Below are 21,853 nucleotides of genomic sequence, written 5' to 3'. Positions count from 1 at the left end.
CCCTCCAGGAACCTATATGTACCTCTTTGAGCGATAACACGGGACAAAACACAGTGTTAGCAATAAAGGGCTGTGTGCAATGCTCACCATAATTTCCCACTATTCTCAGTTACAATGTGTGTGAACTGCTATGTTTCATGCACTGCATGCCGCGGTCCTCACCTTTTTAAGGTGGCAGGTGAAGGACAGGCAGAAGGTTTTACTGGTGTGTCCCTGGATCATCACCTAGATCAATGCAGCCTCTTTTCTGGAACCATGGAATGATGGGCAAGGTTTGTCCTCCTGACTGAGAACCCTGCAACAAAGAAATAGATATGACCAACCCTACGTCACAGAAGAAGAGGTGCAGGAAGAGTAACTGTCCAACATCACTTAAAGTAGCACAATAGTCTGCAGGGCTGATGGGTGGGCATAAGGCTACTGGGCTGAGGACAGAACAGCGTGGAAAGGCTTTGAGCTAGAAATCAGAGGGCCTGGCTCTGTGAGCTCTTGGGCAATGTAGACCAAGCCCCTTGGTCTCCCCAAACTTCTATTTAATTACTCATAAAATAGTGTTAAGAACTGTCGCCTAGCTCCTTAGGCTGATGCAGAAAGCACGTGGAAAACATCTATGGAAACACTTCATAATTGAGAGAGCATCAATAAAGTGTTTTCTGACTACACAGAGGCAACTAAGTTAAAATAAACACACAGCACATGAAACATAGCTGTTGCATACATTTTAACTAAAAATAGTAGGAAATTATATACTGCATATTCCCTTAAGAATCACTTTTCCCTTACAGTTTAGAAGGTCTTTGGGGGAAATTGTTCAATGGCAATGAGTTTCCAGAAGGTTTTCCAGGATAGTTTGCTTCATTAATTTCTTCATTCAACAAGATTTTATTGAATGGCATCTGTGTGCCAAGTGAAGTGATGTGTCCTTTATTCTTTGTAAATATCTTTATGACAATAACATTCAAACTATTGATGGGGAAATACATACAGAAAGTTCTGTGTAAAACAAGATACAGTTATTTTCCTCCTTCCAAGAACCCATTCAAATGAAAGCAAAGGATATTTAAAAGCAATAAGCCCATAAAAGCATTAAGTTGAGACCTCTCGTGGTAGAAATGAAGCAGACGAATGGGTTTCCCTCCCAGTAAATCCTCGTGAAAGGGAATTTATAGGAATATAGTTCACGTAGAAGGCGTGTGATTTCAGATAAGAGGTCTAAAGAATGCAACAGGAACGGAGGACAAAGAAAGTGTTAAATGAGTGGGGAGATTTCAGGGACCATCAGTTATATAAATTGGTAGTAATAATAACCACTGGGTTTTTAAATTTTGTACAGGTAGATATAAAACCCCATTTGATAGTCACATAAGTCAGGAGCATGAATAGGCTGAATGTTTCCTAAGATCTGTGTATTATCTAGGAGAAGAGTAAAGGTCTTCATACATTTTAAACAATAACTTAATTTTTTACGTTGTAATTTCTAAAGTAACCACTAAAAGAATAATAACAGACAGTATAATTTACAAACCAGTGAATGGGGAAAAAATGGAACAATATAAGAAGAACTCATTAGATGCCAAAAAATGCAACAAAAAAAAAAAAGAGAGAGAGAACACAGACAGCACAAAATAAGATGGCAGAAATAATCCAAATATAACAATTACATTAAGGGTAAATGCAGTAAATGTCTCACTTAAAAGGCCGTCCATTTTTTTTAATCCAATTTACAAGAGATGCAGCGAAAATATATATTTATATACAAACACTAAGCAAATACTAACCAAAAGAGAGTGAATGCCACTAATTAATATCAGATGAAGTAATATAATTCAATCTTGAAATAGAAGGGAATTTTGCCTTTTGCAAAAGTATGAATGGACCTTGAGGGCATTATGCTAAGCGAAATAAGTCAGAAAGAAAAAGACAAATGCTGAATGTTCTCACTTTTATGTGGTATCAAAAAAGCCAAACTCAGAGAAATAGTGAGTAAAACAGTGATCACCAGGGGCTGAGGTTGGGAGAAATAGGAAACGTTGGTCAAAGAGTACAAACTCCCAGCTTTAAGATGCATACATTCTGGGATCAAATTTACACACGGGGACTCTAATGAACAATACTGCATGATATACTTGAAAGTTGCTAAGAGAGCAGATTGTAAATAGTCTCACTACACACACACACACACACACACTAAAAGTGTAACAAGTGAGGGGATAGATGGGTTGACTAACCATTTTTGTGGTAATTATTTGCAATATATACATGCAGAAATCATCACATTGTACACCTTGAACTTACATGTGTTGTATGTCAACGGTATCTCGGTACAGCTGGAGGAAAATAAAAATATAAATAAATAAAAGTAGTGGGTGAGGCACTTCCCTGGTGGCGCAGTGGTTAAGAATGTGCCTGCCAGTGCAGGGGACACGGGTTCGAGCCCTGGTCTGGGAAGATGCCACATGCCGCAGAGCAACTAAGCCCATGCGCAACAACTACTGAGTCTGCGCTCTAGAGCCCACAAGCCACAACTACTGAGTCCGTGTGCCACAACTACTGAGCCTGCATGCCACAACTACTGAAGCCCGTGCGCCTAGAGCCCATGCCCCACAAAAAGAGAAGCCACCGCAATGAGAAGCCCGTGCACCACAGTGAAGAGTAGCCCCCACTCGCCACAACTAGAGAAAGCCCGCGGGAAGCAATGAAGACCCAATGCAGCCAAAATTTAAATAAATAAATAAATAAATAAATAAAGGTAGTAGGTGAAAGTTAAAAAATATGTATCAGATAAAATATAATTTTAGTCAAAGGCATTTTTAGAGACAGATAAGATTGCTAGTGGAATGCCATTTTGGGGCAACGTCCCTGTATTTGACCTGGGTGTTCACAAGAATGTGTCCACTTGTGGCCGTAGGTTTATGATCTGTGCACTTTCTGTACAGGGGAAGCGGGTGCTGCTCTGGCCACTCCGGCCTCAAGTCTCGTTCCCTCCCCAGTGTGGCTAAAAGAGGACTTTCACAAGTCAGACTTGCACTTCGTGAAAAGACAGCATCTGTTCTGTGTCTAAGGTTTGGGATCCTAGAATCTCCCCCAGGTGTCCCTGAAATGCCTTGTATTACCGCTTATTCGGCTTTGCCTAATTAAGACTGCATTTGTGTGCCAACTGCATATGATAATTAAGGGCATAAACCGCCCCCCCCAAAAAAAGCACTAAAAGTGAAAAATAGGCTTCTAAAGTTAGATTTTAAGCCCCTATTTATATAAAAATCTTTTTAAAGAGATATACATGCAGAAAACATTCTAACCCACTGAATTTATAAGGTGATTGAAAGGTACATAATTTGTGGATTGGAGGGCCGCATGCCTTGGTTCTCTTCTCGTTTCATGAGCAGAAAAGTGAGGTCAGAAAATCCAGGACCTGAGCTCTCCTTGCAAGTCCTCCTTCCCCCTTGAGGACATCAGGGCCTCATGGGTGAGCCCCCTCTACCAAGCCCCACCATCCATAAGCAGCGCTGCAAGTGCCCCAGCAGGCACGGTCCTCCCTCTGTAGGAACTGCAATACCAATATGCTTAATCAACACCATTATCAATTGTGCTATAGGTGGCTGTCTCTAGGTACCTGCCTGTAGATGCAGGAAGATGCTCAGACATCACGACAAGGACCCTCGGGAAAGCAACATGCACACTTCAGAACCGGCTGGTTTCAACCAGCTAGGAGGGAGACCAGGGGTCTTTGGGATACCCTGATGGAGGGAAGGGGAGCCCAGGGTGAGTGCAATCATTCTCTTCCTCCCCTGTGTTCTACCAGAGCCCAGGTTTCCAAGAAAGCAGAAAGATACCACAGAAAAAGCCTTTGCGCAGGACTAACTAAACCCAAGTTTACATCCTGACTGTGTCACTTGCTAGTTGGTGATGGACAAGTTACTTCTCTGATCTGCAGTTTTCTCAATCATAAAAATGGGGGAACACTTACCTTAGAGAATTGTTACAAGCGTTAAATACATCCGGGATACCAGGAGCTGGGCTCATCGTAGACTCTCAGCTAAAGCAGGTCTCTCTGCTATTGGCTGATGACAAAGGGCCAGCAGACAGACAACCAACCAGCTTTCCTGAGGGTCCCAACACCCCTTTGGGGATCTCTCCAGACTGAAGACCACTGCCCTCCAAACCCATTCCACATCCCCAGAGCGATCCCTGCCAGCCTGGCTGCTCTCTACCCTAAAGGTAATAGAACTTTCTGTAATCCCGGAAATGTTCTATATTTCCACCACGCAGTAACCCCATGAGGCCACTGAACATGGGCAATGTGACCAGAGCAACTGAGGAACTGAACTTCTCCTTTCCTTCATGTCACTGGAAAGAGCCACATGTGACCAGTGGCTTCTGTTCGGGACCGCTGAATCTTCACGAGCTCCGCTAGCCCCACGTGGTAGCTGGAAGGGTCAGACGAATTCCAGGCAAGGGTAGCCCCGCGTTAATTAAGCAGCTCGTCCAGGGTGACGTCTGCACGAAGTGCTGGATTCCGTGGCTGCGAGTACAGACTTCGGATAAATATTTATTTTTACACTTTCATAAAGCAAGCCATCCTGATTGGACATGAAGCCAAACCCTAGCAGAGCCCAATCTTGATTCGTTGCGTAATTACGTCTAAGACATTTTTGTTTCTATCTGCATTGTTTCATATCCCACGTGTCCAACACACACACACACACAGGCACACACAGGCACACACAGGCACTTGGAACCTCACATGCTTAGCGCTTGGATGTCCCAGCATCTTCCGTCTGCTCTTCAGCTGGTGGCCAGGGCTGCTAAGCAGGCGGGAGCTGGGGTTCTGAGAGCTCGAACCCCGCTCGCCATTAAAAGCTGGGGAGAGTGCCTTTGTCCTGCTTCCTTTCTCAACCCCAGGACCTGCAGGGCCTTCCAGGACTGGCCTGGGCCGGGATGTACTTCTCCGCAACCAGAGTAATTACAAGATTTCGTTTGCTTTAAAGTAAACTGGTTGCCAGCCGCAAAGCGAAGCCTCCACTGTGAGTGAGTGGTCTATCATCTGGCAACTCTGTGAGCTGAGCACGTGCTGGCGCTGTCCTGGGTCGTGGGGTCTGGAGGCGGGCAGCGCAGACAGGGTCTCTACCTTCATGAACCCTCAGGAGGGCCAGGGGGCAACAAACAAGTAATAAATTCCAGGCAGTGATTGGAGTCATCGTGAAAAATAAAGAGGGGTGGTGTGATAGAGAACGACTGGGTAGGGAGGGCTCTCAGGCTCTTCCAGCCGCCATAACGCAATGCCTCGGGCTGGGGGGGCTTAAAGGACAGGCGTTTGTCTTCTCACAGTTCTGCAGGCTGGAAGCCCAAGGTCAAGATGTCAGCAGGGTTGGTTTCTCCTTGGCCTGTAGATGGCTGTCTTCTCCCTGTGTCCTCACGTGATCTTTCCTCTGCACGTGTCTGTGTCCTAATCTCCTCTTCTCGTAAGGACACCAGCCAAGTTGGATTAGGGCCCATCCACAGGATCTCATTTTAACTTCATCATCTCTTTACAGACCCGTGTCTCCAAATAGAGTTCCATTTGTAGGTACACATGAATTTGGCGAGGTGTAGGGGGCCCAGAGTTTCAGCCTACAGCAGAGTTTTAGATAGATGTTATTTGAGGCAGTATGGGAGGCGAAGAGGGAATCAGTTTGCCGTGGACCTAGGGGTAGACGAGGTCAGGCTGACTTCTGAACTTCACCTCTTGGCGGTAACAGATGAACAGAGCTGTGGTGATCAGCCTGGTCCCTGAGGTCAATTTCCTCCATCATCCCTGTCTCCGGAGGGAGATGGTGAACCACGTCTCCCACTGTGGAGGCCAGAGGCTGCCTGCAGAGAAAGGGCTGGAGGGAGGATGTCACAGAAAAGGCACACATACCAAATTGCCCTGGGCTGAGGTCTTGGAAACCATCCCGCTTCTTTGTTGCTTAAAGTCTAAAGAAAAAAAACTGGCCCCCAGCAGTGCTTGGCTTTGGTTAAGTTTCACTAGGAAATGCATGCATTTTAGTACCCTTCACTAAAAGCTGAAGGAAGGGAACTTCCAGACACACCAGAGAAAGACCTCAAATGTTGCTGCAAGCATCAGGGGAGCACTGAGGGGGTGCAGGGAGAGAGGGTCTCCGAGGTGCCAGAACCACGTGCTGAACGGACACCACAGCGTGGAGCCCAACGGTGCCCACTGGGCCCCCTCAGAACTGCAGCCCAGAGGGAATTCCCCCAACCAAGAGAAAAGGGAGAATCACTCCCAGTGGTTTTGCCATTTGGGGAAGAGGTATATGTTCATTTTGCTGGTTGGAGAGGATGACAAGCAATCAGAGTGGGGCTTCCCAAGCCCTGGGGGCACCTAAAGCTGAAATACCATCCCCACATCCCCACTGCGGGGTGTGGCGGGAACCACAGCGCTGTTCAGAATCACCGCCTGCAGTGGTTAACAGCAGTACTAAGTTCAGGGTGATTTGTAGAGCAAAATCTAATGCAGTCATAGAAAAATCCCTGTACAGTCCTCCAAGTTTGCTCTTCATGCAGCTTCCAGCTGAAAGGAGAGGACTCTGAAGGTCTAGAGGAAGGAGGAGATACAAGAAGGAAGAAGCTGGTCCCTGAGTCACCAGGTGAAGCAGAGTCTTCCCTCCCCTCCCCCAACCCACACAGGACTAACATGAGCAAGAAATGAGGGCTTCCCTGGTGGCGCAGTGGTTGAGAGTCCGCCTGCCAATGCAGGGGACACGGGTTCGAGCCCTGGTCCAGGAATATCCCACATGCTGCAGAGCAACTAGGCCCGTGAGCCACAACTACTGAGCCTGCGGGTCTGGAGCCTGTGCTCTGCAACAAGAGAGGCCGCCACAGTGAGAGGCCGGCGCACTGTGATGAAGAGTGGCCCCCATTTGCCACAACTAGAGAAAGCGCTCGCACAGAAACGAAGACCCAACACAGCCAAAACTTAATTAATTAATTAAAAAAGAAAAAAGTGAAATGAACATGTCTTCTGTCAAGGCCCCCAGGTAAGATGGCAAAAGAGTACCCAGGATCTTTCAGACCATGAACATGGTATATCCCTCCATTTTATTTAGGTCTTCTTTAATTTCTTTCATTAATGTGTTTTAAATTTCAGAGCAGGTTGTTTGTAATATTTTCTTGTTACCCACTTAATGTTTTTATGATCTGTAGTGATGTTCCCTCTTTCATTCCTAATTGGTAATTTGTGTCTACTCTCAATCCAGATAAAGGTTTGTCAATTTTATTGATCTTTTCAAAGAAACCGCATTTGGTTTTTTTGTTTTTTTCTATTGTTTTTTCATGTTGTATTTTATTGATTTCCCTACTGATCTTTATTATTGCCTTCCTTCTACTTACTCAGTATTTAATTTTCTCTTCATTTTTAGCTTCCTAAGTTGGAAGCATAGTTCACTGATTTTAGAACTGTCTTCTTTTATAACATAAGCTTTTAAAGCTATAGATTTTCCATATAACCACTGCTTTGGCTACATCCCACAAATTTGAATATGTTGTGTTCTCTGTTTCATTGTTTGATGCATTTTCTAATTTTCCTTGTGATCTCTTCTTTGACTCATAAGTTAGTTAGAAGTGTGTTTAGTTTCCCCGTATATTAGGATTTCTCAAATTTTGTCTGTTGTAGATTCCTAAAGTTATTTCCATTGTCATCAAAGAGCATGCTATATATGATAATAATCTTTTTAAATGTACAGACATTTGAAATGTTTTATCATCCAGCATAGAGTTTATTTTGTAAACATTCCATGTACATTTGAAAACAAAAGGTATTCTGCTGTTGTTGGGTGAAGTGTTCTATAGATGTCAGTTTGGTCAATTTGTTTGATAGTGCTGTTCAAGTTTTCTGTTCTTACTGTTCTACTTGTTCTATCACTTACTGAGAGAACAGTATTGATATCTTCAGCTATAATTATTGGTATTTCTATTTTGTCTTTCAATTCTGTCAGTTTTTACTTTATGAATTTTGGAGCTTTCTTTTAGGTACAAATAAATTAATAATATTTCATTTCTTTCTCTTGTATTGACACTTTTATCATTATAAAATACTCTGTCTCTAGTAATATTCATTTTTTTAAAGTCTATTTTGTCTGACATTAATAAAAAATCATTCATCTCCCTTCTGATTATTGTTTATGTATTTGCCTCCTATATATTATTCATCCATTTACTTTAACCTCTTTATGTCTTTGAACTTAAAGTGATCTCTTATAGGCAACAGCTCTCTCTTTTTTCCAGTCTGACAGTTTCTGTCTTTTGATTGGAATTTTTAGTTCATTCCCATGGTTATAAGTCTGCCTTTAGCTATTTTTTTCTTATTTGTCTCATCTTTCTCTCTTTTTAATCCCTGTTACTCCTGCATTTTTATATTAAACAAATATGTTTTTGTATTTCATTTTAATTCTTGTATTAATTTTCAAATTTTTTAAAAAATTTTATTTTGTTTTAGCTGCATTGCGTCTTCATTGTTGTGCAGGCTTTCTCTAGTTGCAACGAGCGGGGGCTACTCTTCATTGCGGTGCACAGGTTTCTCATTGTGCTGGCTTCTCTTGTTGCGGAGCATAGGATCTAGGCGTACGGGCTCAGTAGCTGTGGCTCGCGGGCTCTAGAGCGCAGGCTAAGTAGTTGTGGTGCAAGGGCTTAGCTGCTCCACGGCATGTGGGATCTTCCCAGACCAGGGATCGAACCCATGTCCCCTGCATTGGCAGGCAGATTCCCAACGACTGCACCACCAGAGAAGTCCCTGTATTGACTTCTTAGCTATATTTCTTTGCATTAATTTTAGTGCTTTACCTAAGTATTACAATATACATCTTTTATTTATCACCATCTATTTCAAGTTAATACTGACTAACTTCAAATAAAATGTAGGAACTTTGCATTTATATAACTCCATTCCCTTTTGTGCTATTTTTTGTGCTATTGTGGTCATATATATAATCTTTATATGTTAAAGCCCAACAATGTAGTATTATAATTTTTGCTTCCAATAGTCATATGTCTTTTTTAAAAAAGTAATAGAAGAAAAAAATGTATTATTTCCATTTGGGGTATTCTTTAGTCCTTCTTGAATCTAAGTTACTATACAAGTTACCATCCAATGTCACCTCTCTTTAGCAGTTCTTTTAGCACAGGTTTGCCAGCAACGAATTCTCTCAGTTTTATTTTCTCTCTCTCTTTTTAACCTAGAAATGGTTTTATGTTTTGTCTTCAGTTTTGAGAGACGGTTTTATTGGTTATAGCTTTTTATTTTCTTTTATCATGTCACTAAACAGAATAGGCAATCACTAAAAAAGAATAGGAAGCCACTGTTCTTTCACAGAAAATGCAGCAAATTCATAAAGTATTTTAGGCTTTCAATGTCCTTTGGCTTCTGTTATTTCTATGAAAAGTCAGCAGTAAATTATATTGTTGTTCCCTGTGTAGAATGTAACATTTTTTTTTTTTTTGCTCTCTTAAAAATGATTTCTTGGGACTTCCCTGGAAGTCCAGTGGTTAAGACACCATGCTTCCACTGCAGGGTTTTGATCCCTGGTCGGGGAACTAAGATCCCACATGCCACAGGGCATGGCCAAAAAATAGAAAAAAAAATGATTTCTTTACTTCTAGCTTTTGGCAGTTTGATCATGAGGTATTTTCTTTTTGTTCTTTGGATTAAATTATTTCTATCATTCTATGAAATTCAGCAATTCTTTCTTCTCACATCCCAAATAAACTCATGCCATGAATTTTTCATTTCAGTTAGTACAGTTTTAAGCTCTAGAATTTCCACTTGCTTCTTTTTTCCATTTCTCTGTTGAGATTCTTTATTTGTTTATTTGTTGTTGGCATAGTTTCCTCGAATATTTTGAATATATATATTTTTTAACATCTTTATTGGAGTATAATTGCTTTACAATGGTATGTTAGTTTCTGCTGTATAACAAAGTGAATCAGCTATACATATACATATATCCCCATATCTCCTCCTTCTTGTGTCTTCCTCCCACCCTCCCTATCCCACCCCCTAGGTGGTCAGAAAGCACCGAGCTGATCTCCCTGTGCTATGCGGCTGCTTCCCACTAGCTATCTATCTAGTTTACTGCTTTGAAGACTTCGTCTGCTAGGTGTAAGTCTGAGCTGACTCAGAGTCAGTTTCTATTGAATGATTTCCCTCCTTCCTTCCCTCCCTGGGTATGGAAAATACTTTACGTTTTCTTTGCCTGTCTAATAATTCTTTATTTAAAACCAGACATTGTAGGCAATATGTTGCAGCAATTCTGGATTCTGTTTTGCTCTTCTGAGGGCTCTTATCTTTAGCAGACAAGTAACTTGCCTGGATTCAACCTGAAAATCTATCTCACTTTCAATGGACAGCCACTGAAATCTCTGCTCATTTTTTTTAAGGGGGTGGGGTCTGATTCTTAGGGGTTTCCCCTTCACCTGCATGATTTTATAGTCACGCAATGATTTAGGCAGAGATTATGCTCAGACACTTCAAGCCAGTAAGTCTTCCGCTCTCCGCTGCCTAAGCTATGTGTGGACTGAGGCGTGTTCTCAAAAGTGCAGTAAAGTCACACATCTCCCAGGCTTTCGATTTTTGCTAGACCTCCTGCGGTTCCCATGTGCCTGCACTGTCTAGCAGTCAACCAGCAATGTGTGGAGAGACTTCCGTCTGTGCTCTTCCTTGGCTCTCTCACTTCCAAAATCCCACCCTTAAATTTCTAGCTGCTCTGTCAACTCCCTGAATCAAATCTGTCAAGTCCAGCTGGTAAAGTTGTAAGTTTTCCTCACCCAAGTTGGGTGAGATGGAAATGCCTCCAGACTAGAAGGCCACAGACTCACCACTCTTACCCAATGTTGTAACAATTTTCATGGGTCAATTCTTCTCAAGTTGTTGCCTATCTTTTGTCAATTTCCAGTGACCTGAAATGATTGTCTTTAATAATTTTGTCAGTTTTGTACTTATTTTCTGCAGAGGGAAGTCACTTGATTTTCTTTCACCACGATTACCAGAGATAGCCCCTAGATTTTATCTTAAATGGAACAGGAAGTTACTGAAAGGACTCAATCTACAAAGTGACATGAGTCAGCTTTGTATTCTTAAGTGCGCACTCTGACTGCTGTGTGGAAAATCAATTGGTGGGAGAGAGTTCCAGTCAGGATGAGTTCCAGGGACAGGTCACAAGAAACACAACGCATTTAGCTAAAACAATGAAAGCGATTTGTTGTCACATAACTAAAAAGTCCAGAGGTACGACAGTGCAGCTGGGGCCAAATATTCATGATGTCTTCAGAAGCAGTTGTTTCTCTGGGATGCCCCTGGGTCTGTCTCAAGCCCTCATGGTAGTGAGGTGTGTGTCAGAAGCCTACAGGCTCATGTATCGTCATTTATTTCCAAGCAGAGGGATCTTCTCTTTCTTCAACCATTGAGCAAGAACCCTGGGCTTCTCTCTGGTTGGGTCAATATGCTCAGTCTTAGACTAATCGCCATAACCAAAGAATTCAACGTGCAGATGGCTTTGATTGATCAGAATCAATCCCACCCAGTTCCCACATAGCTGGGAATTTCTGGATCCCATTAGTAAGGGTGGAGGGCTAAGTGGAGGCTGAGGAAGCTCCAGGGTACCAGAGTGGAGAAGCCCTGATTCCATTCTTCATTACCAGAGGTATTAGTCAGCTTGGGCGGCCATAACAAAATACCACAGACTGGGGGCTTAAACAATAAAAAAAAATATTTTCTCACACTTCTGGAAGCTGGAAGTCCAAGACCAAGGCATCAGCAGGGTGAGTTTCTGGTGAAGCCTCTCTCCTTGGCTTGTAGACGGCCACCTTCTCCCTGTGTCCTTACACGGCCTTTCTCTGTGCACGTGCATAGAGAAGGAGAGAGCTCTGGTGTCTCTTCCTCTTCTTAAGAGGACCCCAGTCTTTGTGGATTAGAGCCCACCCTTATGACCTCACTTACCTTAACTATCCTTAGAAGCCCAGTCTTCAGATACAGTCACATTGGGGGTTAGGGCTTCAATGTATGAATTAGGGGGTGAGTGGGGGGGACACAGTTCACTCTAACATCAGACAAGAAGCAAGGCTTTGGACCACCACTGCTCTCCTCCATCCTGGCCAACACAGCTGCAGAAGATCAGCAATGAGACCACACTCTAGCCCAGAGGCTTTGCAGTGGACTCCCAGGCCAGCCTGGTAGGGAAAGGAGGAAGGGAGAGTCACAAAACCCAGCGATTCTAGTAAATATTCCACTCAGTTAAGACTGAAGACTTGGGAAAATAAATCTTTCTTTGGTAATGAAGGGATTAAGATAGTAGTTGCCGGCTGTGACGCAAATGCAGTGGCCGTATCCCAAGAACTGTACGTTCAAGCTCCAAACCATCCGTAAGTCACGGGGAGAAATGGTAAATGAAAATGAAAAACAAAACCTTATCTTAAAAAATAACTCATTTTTTAACCCACGTAAGAAGTTATAAATATAATTGGATTTACTCACTTGCAATGCGTCACTGGAGTGGCAGCCTGAGGACTGCTCTCCACACCATGGAAATGTGTATCCTCAGCAGCCTCCAGTCTCCCTCTCTGCACTTTCTTTCCATTCCTCCCCAAGGGCTGAGTACAGAATTATCCTTCCCTGACTACCTATAACTCCTTTTGCAGGCCTGCCCTGCAGGGCAATTGTTCTCCCTCATTGCTATGGGCTAATTTTTGTGTCCCCCTCCCCCAAATTCACATATTGAAGCCCTAGTCCCCAGTGTGATGGTGTCTGAAAATGGGGCCTTTAAGAGGTAATTAGGGGACTTCCCTGGTGGTGCAGTTGTTAGGAGTCTTCCTGCCAATGCAGGGGACACGGGTTTCAGCCCTGGTCCAGGAAGACCCCACATGCCATGGAGCAACTAAGCCCATGTGCCATAACTACTGAGCCTGCGCTCTAGAGCCTGAGAGCCGCAACTACTGAGCCCACGTGCCACAACTACTGAAGCCCATGCGCCTAGAGCCCGCGCTCCGCAACAAGGGAAGCCACTGCAATGAGAAGCCCGCGCACCACAACGAAGAGTAGCCCCCGCTCGCTGCAACTACAGCAAGCTTGCGCGCAGCAACAAAGACCCAATGCAGCCAAAAATAAATAAATAAATAAATTTATTGTTTAAAAAAGAGGTAATTAGGTCATGAGAGTGGAACCCTCGTGATAGGATTAGTGCACTTATAAGAAGATACACAAGAGCTTGCTTCCTCCCCCTCTCTCTCTCTCCCTCTCTCTCTGCCGTATGAATATCCAAGGAGAAGACAGCTATCTGCAAGCCAGAAAAAGAGTCTCATCATTAACCAAGCCAACTAGCATCTTGATCTCGGATTTCCCAGCCTCCAGAACTTTAGGTACATTTCTGATTTTTAAATCAGTCAGTCTGTGGTCATCTGTCGTGCAGCCTGAGCTAAGACACTCAACACAGTTCCTCCTGTCCCACACAGCCCCAGTCCTCAGGGCACAGGACTGTCACCCTGCCAGCCGTCCACCTAACAGGAGCCTCTTTGGCTGGACACCTCTAAACCCAGTGGAGTCCGTTCTCATTATTCGTGTTAGTAGTAAACTTGCCATAAACACTGGATCAGTGAGTGCTGAGCCATTGCCCTAGGGGAGATGTAAACCCATGGATGGTATGTATATACCAATCTCACACAGATCACAATCTGTAATCTTAAAAACAACTCATCCAGGCAGATCCTATTTTCTTTATTTTACAAAAGAGAAAACAAAGGAGGCTCAGAAGTGTTGAGTGAGTTGCCTGAGGCCATCCCACTAATGGGTTCCAGAGTTGGGATTCAACCCCATCCAGCTGGCCCCAGAGCCAGAGCTTCTTACTCTGCACTGCACTGTCTGCTCCCGGCTCCACCCTCTGGTCATCTCTGTATGATGCCGAGGCAAGGAGGCAGAGCATCACTTGGTTCAACCTCAGCTGGAAACATGTGCATCAGGCAACTCAAATTTTTTGTTGCTCTGCGCATGGCCACACAAAGGACCAAAAAAGTATTGGGAGTATTTGGGGCTTACAAATAAATTTTAGTGAATAGGCAAATAATGAGGATTGGCTGTACTTTTCTGCTACTGTTAACATGTAATAGCCTAGACAAAAGTTAGCTTTGTGAGGAAAACGTCTGCATGTGGGGCTGTTCCTGTGTTTGCTTGTTCAGAACTGGGAATCTGGGGGTCAGATCCATGCATCCATCAGGTCAGTCCCTTAAGGGCCACAAACTCTGTGAAGACAGAAACTGTCTACCTTGCCCGTTGCTGCATCCCGAGCACCTGGAAGTAAGAACATGCTGAATGGTGGACAGAGGGAGATGAATGACAAGGTTTGGAATTAGTGCTTTAACTTGGGTCTTTACGAAGATTAAACAAGATTTGCTGGGCATGGGCTTCCCTGGTGGCGCAGTGGTTAAGAATCCGCCTGCCAATGCAGGGGGACACGGGTTTGAGCCCTGGTCTGGGAAGATCCCACATGCCGCGGAGGAACTAAACCCATGTGCCACAACTGCTGAAGCCCACGTGCCTAGAACCTGTGCTCCACAGCGAGAGAAGCCACTGCAATGAGAAGGCTGAGCACTGCAACAAAGAGTAGCCCCCGCTCACCGCAACTAGAGAAAGCCCGTGCGCAGCAACATAGACCCAACGCAAACAAAATTAAAAAAAAAAAAAAAGAATAATATTAGGAAAAAAAAAAGATTTGCTGGGCATCCTGAACACACACACTGAAATGAGATCCAAACCAGACATGTTTAAGAATGAAACAGAGTGGGTCTTTTTTTATAGGTCATTGGTTTGGGTTTTTTTCCCCCTAGTTATAAAAGTAATTCATGTTCAATGTTGAAAAAAATTTAAGTAGAAAACAAAAAACTACCAAATCTCCACCACCCAAAAACAGTTCTAAAATTTAAGTAAATATTCTCCTTTCTGCCCACAGTTTCTTGCAGTTTGACTCAGGTGTGTTTTCCTCGTAGATCCCTGCACCCCGGCCTCCCTCCAGCACTCCCTGCTTCGTGCCTCAGAGAATGGATGACATGCCAGAGCTCAGAGAACAGGAGTCAGGCTGTGGCATCTTGAGTTCTAAAATGTGAAGTCGGGCTTCCCTGGTGGTGCAGTGGTTGAGAGTCCGCCTGCCGATGCAGGGGACACGGGATCGTGCCCCGGTCCGGGAAGATCCCACATGCCGCGGAGTGGCTGGGCCCGTGAGCCATGGACGCTGAGCCTACGCGTCCGGAGCCTGCGCTCCGCGACGGGAGAGGCCACAACAGTGAGAGGCCCGCGTGCCGCAAAAAAAAAAAAAAGGCTGAGGATCATATTTTTAGTGCCCAGATTTTTAATTATTTTTTCAAAAAGACACATGCACCGCAATGTTCATAGCAGCATTATTTACAACAGCCAAGATATGGAAGCAATCTAAGTGTCCATCAACAGACGAGTGGATATAGAAGATGTGATAGATAGATATGTGTATATATATATATATATATATATATATATGCAATCCCACTCCTGGGCATACATCTGGAGGAAACTCTTATACACACACACACACACACACACCATATACAATGGAATATTACTCAGCCATAAAAAAGAATGAAATTCTGCCATTTGCAACAACATGGATGGACCTGGAAGGTATTATGCTTAGTGAAATAAGTCAGATAGAGAAAGATAAATACTGTATGTTATCATTTATATGTGGAATCTAAAAAATAAAGCAAACAAATGAATATAACAAAATAGAAACAGACTCACAGATATAGAGAACAAACTAGTGGTTACCAGTGGGGAGAGGGAAGTGGGGGGCAAGAGAGGGGCAGGGGAGTAAGAGGTACAAACTACTATGTATAAAATAAATCAGCTACAAGGGTATATGGTACAGCACAGGGAATATAGCCAATATTTTATAATGACTTTAAATGTAGTATAATCTATATACATTTTGAATCACTATGTTGTGTACCTGAAACTAATATAATATTGTAAATCAACTATACTTCAATTAAAAATTAAAAGAAAAAACACATAAAATAAATAAGCCATGAGGATGTTATACACAGTCTAAGGAATATTGTGAATAATACTGTAATAATTTTCTGTGGGGACAGAAGGTTACTAGACTTATCGTGATCATTTCACAGTGTATGCAAATGTCAAATCACTATGTAGTACACCTGAAACTAACAAAATATTGTATAGTAACTATATTTCAATAAAAACCCTAGTTCTTTTTATTCCACACCTTGTGATCTCTAATGAACAGATTTTTCCCCACACTTAAAGATCTGTAAATTAAAATACATTTTAATTTAAAATATATTTATTGAAAATATCTGTGTATAAGTGGACCCATGCAGTACACACACATGCATGTGACCTTCTTCCTTTTCAAAGCTGCCCTGCACTTACCAAGTGTGTTCTGATATTTCTATTCTCACGCTTGCACTTTCACAGACATCTCTGCTCCCGCCCATGAGTTCTCCAAAATCCTCCCAGAGCACCCTGCCCTCACCCTCCGAGGTCTTCCCTCGCAGTGAGGTCCACACAGACAGCCCCGTTTCTAGGTAGACAGTCATACATGTCGTAGGGCTCTGCAAACATCCAAGAGCAGAACAGACGGCTTTCAGCTGAGCAGCTGGGGGCGGCTTTTGGAAAAGGCAGCATGTAGTTGAGTTTTGAAGAAAGGGGGTGATAAGGTGAGAAAGATAAGGTAGATCTAGACTGTTCAGGAGCCTGAAAGGGGACCAGATATTTGGAGTGTATCTTATAAACAAAGGGCTCCCACAGAAAAAAGAACCTTCATACACTGTTGGTGGGAATGTAAACCAGTGCAGCCACTATGGAGAACAGCATGGAGGTTCCTTTAAAAACTAAATATAGGGGGCTTCCCTGGTGGCGCAGTGGTTGGGAGTCTGCCTGCCGATGCAGGGGACACGGGTTCGTGCCCCGGTCTGGGAGGATCCCACATGCCGTGGAGCGGCTGGGCCTGTGAGCCATGGCCGCTGAGCCTGCACGTCCGGAGCCTGTGCTCCGCAGCGGGAGAGGCCGCAGCGGTGAGAGGCCCGCGTACCACAAAAAAAAAAAAAAAAAAACTAAATATAGGGCTACCATATGATCCTGCAATCCCACTCCTGGGCGTATATCTGGAGAAAACTCTAATTCGAAACGATACATCCACCCCAGTATTCATTGCAGCACTATTTACAATAGCCAGGACATGGAAGCAACCTAAATGTCCATCAAAAGATGAAGGGATAAAGAAGACGTGGTACATAAATACAACGGAATATTACTCAGCCATAAAAAGGAATGAATTTGTGTCATTTGCAGAGACGTGGAAGGACCTAGAGACTGTCATACAGAGTGAAGTAAGTCAGAAAGAGGAAAAACAAATATCGTATATTAATCATATATGTGGAATCTAGAAAAATGGTATAGATGATCTCATTTGCAAAGCAGAAACAGAGGCACAGGTGTGACGAACAAACATTGGATACCAAGGGGGAAAGGGGCAGGGGTGGGATGAATTGGGAGACTGGGGTTGACATATATACACTATTGATACTATGTATAGAGTAGATTACTCAGTGCTCTGCAGTGACTTAAATGGGAAGGAAATCCAAAAAAGGGGACATATGTATACGTAAAGCTGAGTCACTTTACTGTATGGCAGAAACTAACACAACATTGTAAAGCAACTATACTCCAATAAAAATTAATTTAAAAAATAAAAGCCAACTTCAAAAAAAAAGAAGAACTGGGCTCCCACGTCCATGCGGATGTGGGTGGGGGAGGGGAAATGGAGGTGCCCAGGCTGAGAAGGAGACCAACGTGGTGACACGGTGAGCCTTCCGCTCACCTGAGACCCGATTCTCTCCGACGAGGCTCGTCTAAGAAGAGGCGACTGGATATTTAGGAGGCGCTGAACCTGGTCAGCTAGTGGTCTGACTGCGGCGTGCATCTCAACAGACTATTGCTCCAGAAGCGCGAGAGGGCAGAGGACAAGAGAGGGGGTGGGAGCTTCAGGGAACAGCAAGGCTGGAAGAAGCCTGGAGAGTTCTAAAGCAGGGCAGAAGTAACCACGTTTGCTGATGGAAGGACAGCATCCCGGGGAGAGAAACAGAAAAAGGATTTAGTCAAAAATCTAACCAGATCATGAGTCCAAAAGCAGAAATCCTTTTGTGATTGTAAATAACATTTCCAATTTTTTAAATTAAAAAGACTGCATCCGTTTAAAGTCCAACCGTTTCTGTGAACTTGCAGCCGTAACTGCAGGGCTTTTTAGCCTTTTCTCAGGATGCCTTTAAAGTGCACTGCACATGTGAGGATTCAGATGTAAATTCCCCGCTTCCCTTGAAATAAATATGCTTTGAGCTATTTTGGTATCAGTCATGTTTAATATCGGTTTCACACTGTATAGATGTGAATCTATGAACCATCTCACATTTTAATATTAAGAGACAGAGCAGATGGCTGAGTTATTAATATGTGTTTAAATCCAGCACTCCAGCCTTTGGAAAACGTGCGCGGGATTTCTGAGTAATCACCGGCCATGCTCAGCAGTCTGGCAGCCACATGGCAACCCGAAAAGCGTGTTGTTTTGTTATAAACGTCAAAGGCCCAGGCTTGACCCGGTGGAGACAGGCACCACCCAGAGCATTCACTGGAGCAAGACCTCCATGGGGAGCTCGGAGTCCAGGGGTCAGAGGCCTAGGCCTTGCCTGCACCTCGAGGACAGGGCAGCCGGGGTATCTGCTCCTCCTGGGGCCTCTCAAAGCTGGAGGCATCCTGGGAGCAGAGAGAGAAACCCCACCTCTCCATGGGCAAGCCCAGAAGCCAGCCTGGCCGGTCAGGCCTGCAGAGAGGCTTGGTCTTGGCAGGCCGGCTGGCACTCGGCACTGGCCGTCAGGTCTACTGCCAGGCCTAGTGGGTGATGCTGTCTGGATTCAGACTCGAGGTGGAGGGTAGGCAAGCCCTGGGACGGCCACCCTGGCACTTCGGCCGCTCCTGGCTGGGCCCCACCGGTCTCGTCTCAGGAGTTGACGTGCCCACCAGACGGACTTCCAAATACCCTTTTGCCGTCGAGAGCCCAGTTTTGCTGCCAGGTCTCTGATCGGCGGTATATCTTACCCTTCACTAAACGCCTGCAGACATCCTCAGCCTGGCAGTGTGTGAGCCACAGCCTACGCGGCCTCTAATTCCCTTTCCACTAGGACCTGAGACTTGGACCCTTGCTCTGTCTGCCCAGCCAACTGCCCACGCTTTTCAAACTGTTGCAGCAGGAAACGGGTTCCTACAGAGACTGCCGTGTTCACACCAGGGAGGGACATCAGCAGAGCCAGGCCCGGAGCTCCGAGCACGTGGCCCGCAGGCAGGCACCTGTGATGGGAACCCTCGGGCAGAGCTTGGAGAGGCCAGCACTGGGCAGCCTTGCCGTGTGTCACCCTGGCCTGGCCAGAGGCCGCCAGCCGACGTCCAAGCGCCCCAGCTGTGGCTGAGATGGAGCTGCCGAGGCTGGGAACCTGGCGCTTCTGGACGCTTTCCCTCCCAGCAAGGTGGAGCGCAGGCTCCGGTGGCAGCAGGGTTTCCGGTCTGCTGGGTGGTTCCAGCCGCGAGGCCCCCAGGGCTTCGCCTCCCCAGCCCCGGGCAGGGCAGGTTGGCAGGATTGAATCCACTCCTTACCAGGGCCCAAGGCTGTTCTACTCAACTCATTTGTATTGTCAACTAGGCTCTTCCTAGGCCTGTTTCAAGAGTGATATGATATCAGGGGAGGGATAACTTAGGAGGTTGGGATAAACACATACACACTACTATATACAAAATAGATAACCAACAAGGACCTACTGTATAGCACAGGGAACTATACTCAATATTTTGTAATAACCTATAATGGAAAGGATCTAAAAAAGAAGATATATAGATATATATAGATATGAATCACTTTACTGTACACCTGAAACTAACACAACATTGTAAATCAACTATCAATATAGTCCAATAAAATTTTTTTAAAAAAAGAAACAAGGGACTTCCCTGGCAGCCCAGTGGTTAAGACTCTGTGCTTCCAGTGCAGGGGGTGCAGGTTCGATCCCCGGTCAGGGAACATGCCGCACAGTGTGGGAAAAAAAAAAGAGACACACACACACATACAAAACAACAACAGCAACAAAAAGAATGATGTGAAATGGCAAACATAACCCTGCCTAGGCAACGTCACATACAGTGTGAGGATTTAACAAGCATTAGTCCCCTGTGCTCTGGTTAATCGCAGTAGCTTCTTTTTAGGAGGGAATTCAGGTGGAAGGGGAGTAGACGCATCTCCAAATGGCACCGAGGATGGAGAAAGGAGAGGGGGGTTTAGTTCATTCTGTTCATCGTTTTTCTAAATAAGCAAGTCTGATGTTCCTGGCTGGAAGTTATCATTTCCCACAAGGAACAACACTGACCTGGCTTCGTTGGAAACCGTCCCCTCCCACCCCCGTCTCGGCTCTGCTGGAGGAAAAGCCAGGACAGCCCAGATAACTCTGCAGGGAACTCAGGATCGCCTTTGCCAGACATATTAACAGTCATCAACATGATTTGACTTTCAGCTCCCCTTCTTTGCGTTTCCGAGGCACTAATGAAGAGCGACACTGCCGTGGGGTTTCACAAATTATAAAATATAATTTGCAGATTATGCCGAGACAGGGCTCCTCTTTGTGGCCATAATGGAGTGTATTTAAGCAGCGTCAGGCAGTGCTTTGTTAAACAGGTCATGAGATGGGGAGCTGGGGACAGTGTTCATATTGCAAAATGGTTGTGGCGGCCGTATTTAATGGGAGGGGGTGGACCACAGACTGGATTACCAGCACCGAGACATTCTAAAGTTGGATGATTAGCTCAGAGCTGCACAGACGTGGGCGGCATGGCATGCAAACTGAGTTCCTCCTGTTATTGGAGGCTCTCGACCAAGCCGAATCTGAGTTGTTCTTGAGCCCTGATTTATCTGGAAAGTCCCAAAGGGGAATCCAAGCTGCATCACTCGTCCCACTTCCCTAAGCACCCAGAATTCCAGGCCGCTCTTTCTCTTTTCATCTTTCTCACACCTTCCCCTTCTCTCTGCCCTCTCCTCTGCCCAAATGAAGATCGCGAAACTTTACAACTCAGAAATGAGTCTCCATTGCATTGAAAAGACAGAAATCAGAATTAGAAGTAATCGTTTGTGTACGTTCTGCTGTTTACTTTTCTTCAGAAACCACCACCATTCACATTCGTGATCCACAAATCCTAAACCTCAGAACAATTATTGATCTGTTACCCTTTATGAATCTCCGTGCAAAGTAAGGACTATGTAACTCATTCAACCAACCACCACACAGAGAAATCCAACCTCAGTTTCCTTGATGTGTCTTCAGCATGAAGCCCAGGTAACAGTCCTTCCTGCTTCAAGCACCTTCTTCACAGGCTTCCAGGAAACCATGGTCTCCCAGCTCCATCCTCCTTTACCGGCGGCCCTTCTCGGTCTCCTGGGATCTCCCTGACCACTGACACTGCAGGGCCCCGCGGCTCAAACCTCAGTCCCTTGTACACATTGCCCGGTGATCTCACCCAGCCCCAAGGCACTAAATGGTCCCTTTGCCGATGACTCCCATCTTTAGCCGCCAGCCGGGACCTGTCTCCCAAACCCCAGCCGGTGTCCAACTCAACATCTCCACCTGAACACCCAGCTGACACCTCAAACTTATACCCAGAACCACACTGAGCTTCTCTCCTTAACCTGCAAGCAGCCCCGCCTCGGCTGATGTAATCCCACTCTACTAGGTGCTCAGAACACAGACC

At 44.8% G+C, this 21,853-nt stretch overlaps 1 long non-coding RNA gene across 1 annotated transcript; it reads left to right on the top strand.

Annotated features, from left to right (window-relative positions):
- Positions 1 to 1,776: 1,776 nt before the first annotated feature.
- LOC113630367 (uncharacterized) lies at positions 1,777 to 19,925 on the top strand. Its single transcript, XR_003437004.1, has 4 exons — positions 1,777 to 1,787; positions 6,608 to 6,613; positions 10,985 to 10,990; positions 19,803 to 19,925. It is a non-coding gene; the product is annotated as an uncharacterized LOC113630367 (long non-coding RNA).
- Positions 19,926 to 21,853: the final 1,928 nt, after the last annotated feature.

The sequence above is a fragment of the Aethalodelphis obliquidens genome, unplaced genomic scaffold (genome assembly GCF_003676395.1).
Source record: "Aethalodelphis obliquidens isolate GAN/ISIS:26980383/991018 unplaced genomic scaffold, ASM367639v1 scaffold1, whole genome shotgun sequence".
Taxonomy (NCBI): Eukaryota; Metazoa; Chordata; class Mammalia; order Artiodactyla; family Delphinidae; genus Aethalodelphis; species Aethalodelphis obliquidens.
Note: the sequence above shows the minus strand (reverse complement) of the source record. Positions and strands in the feature narration are given on the sequence as shown.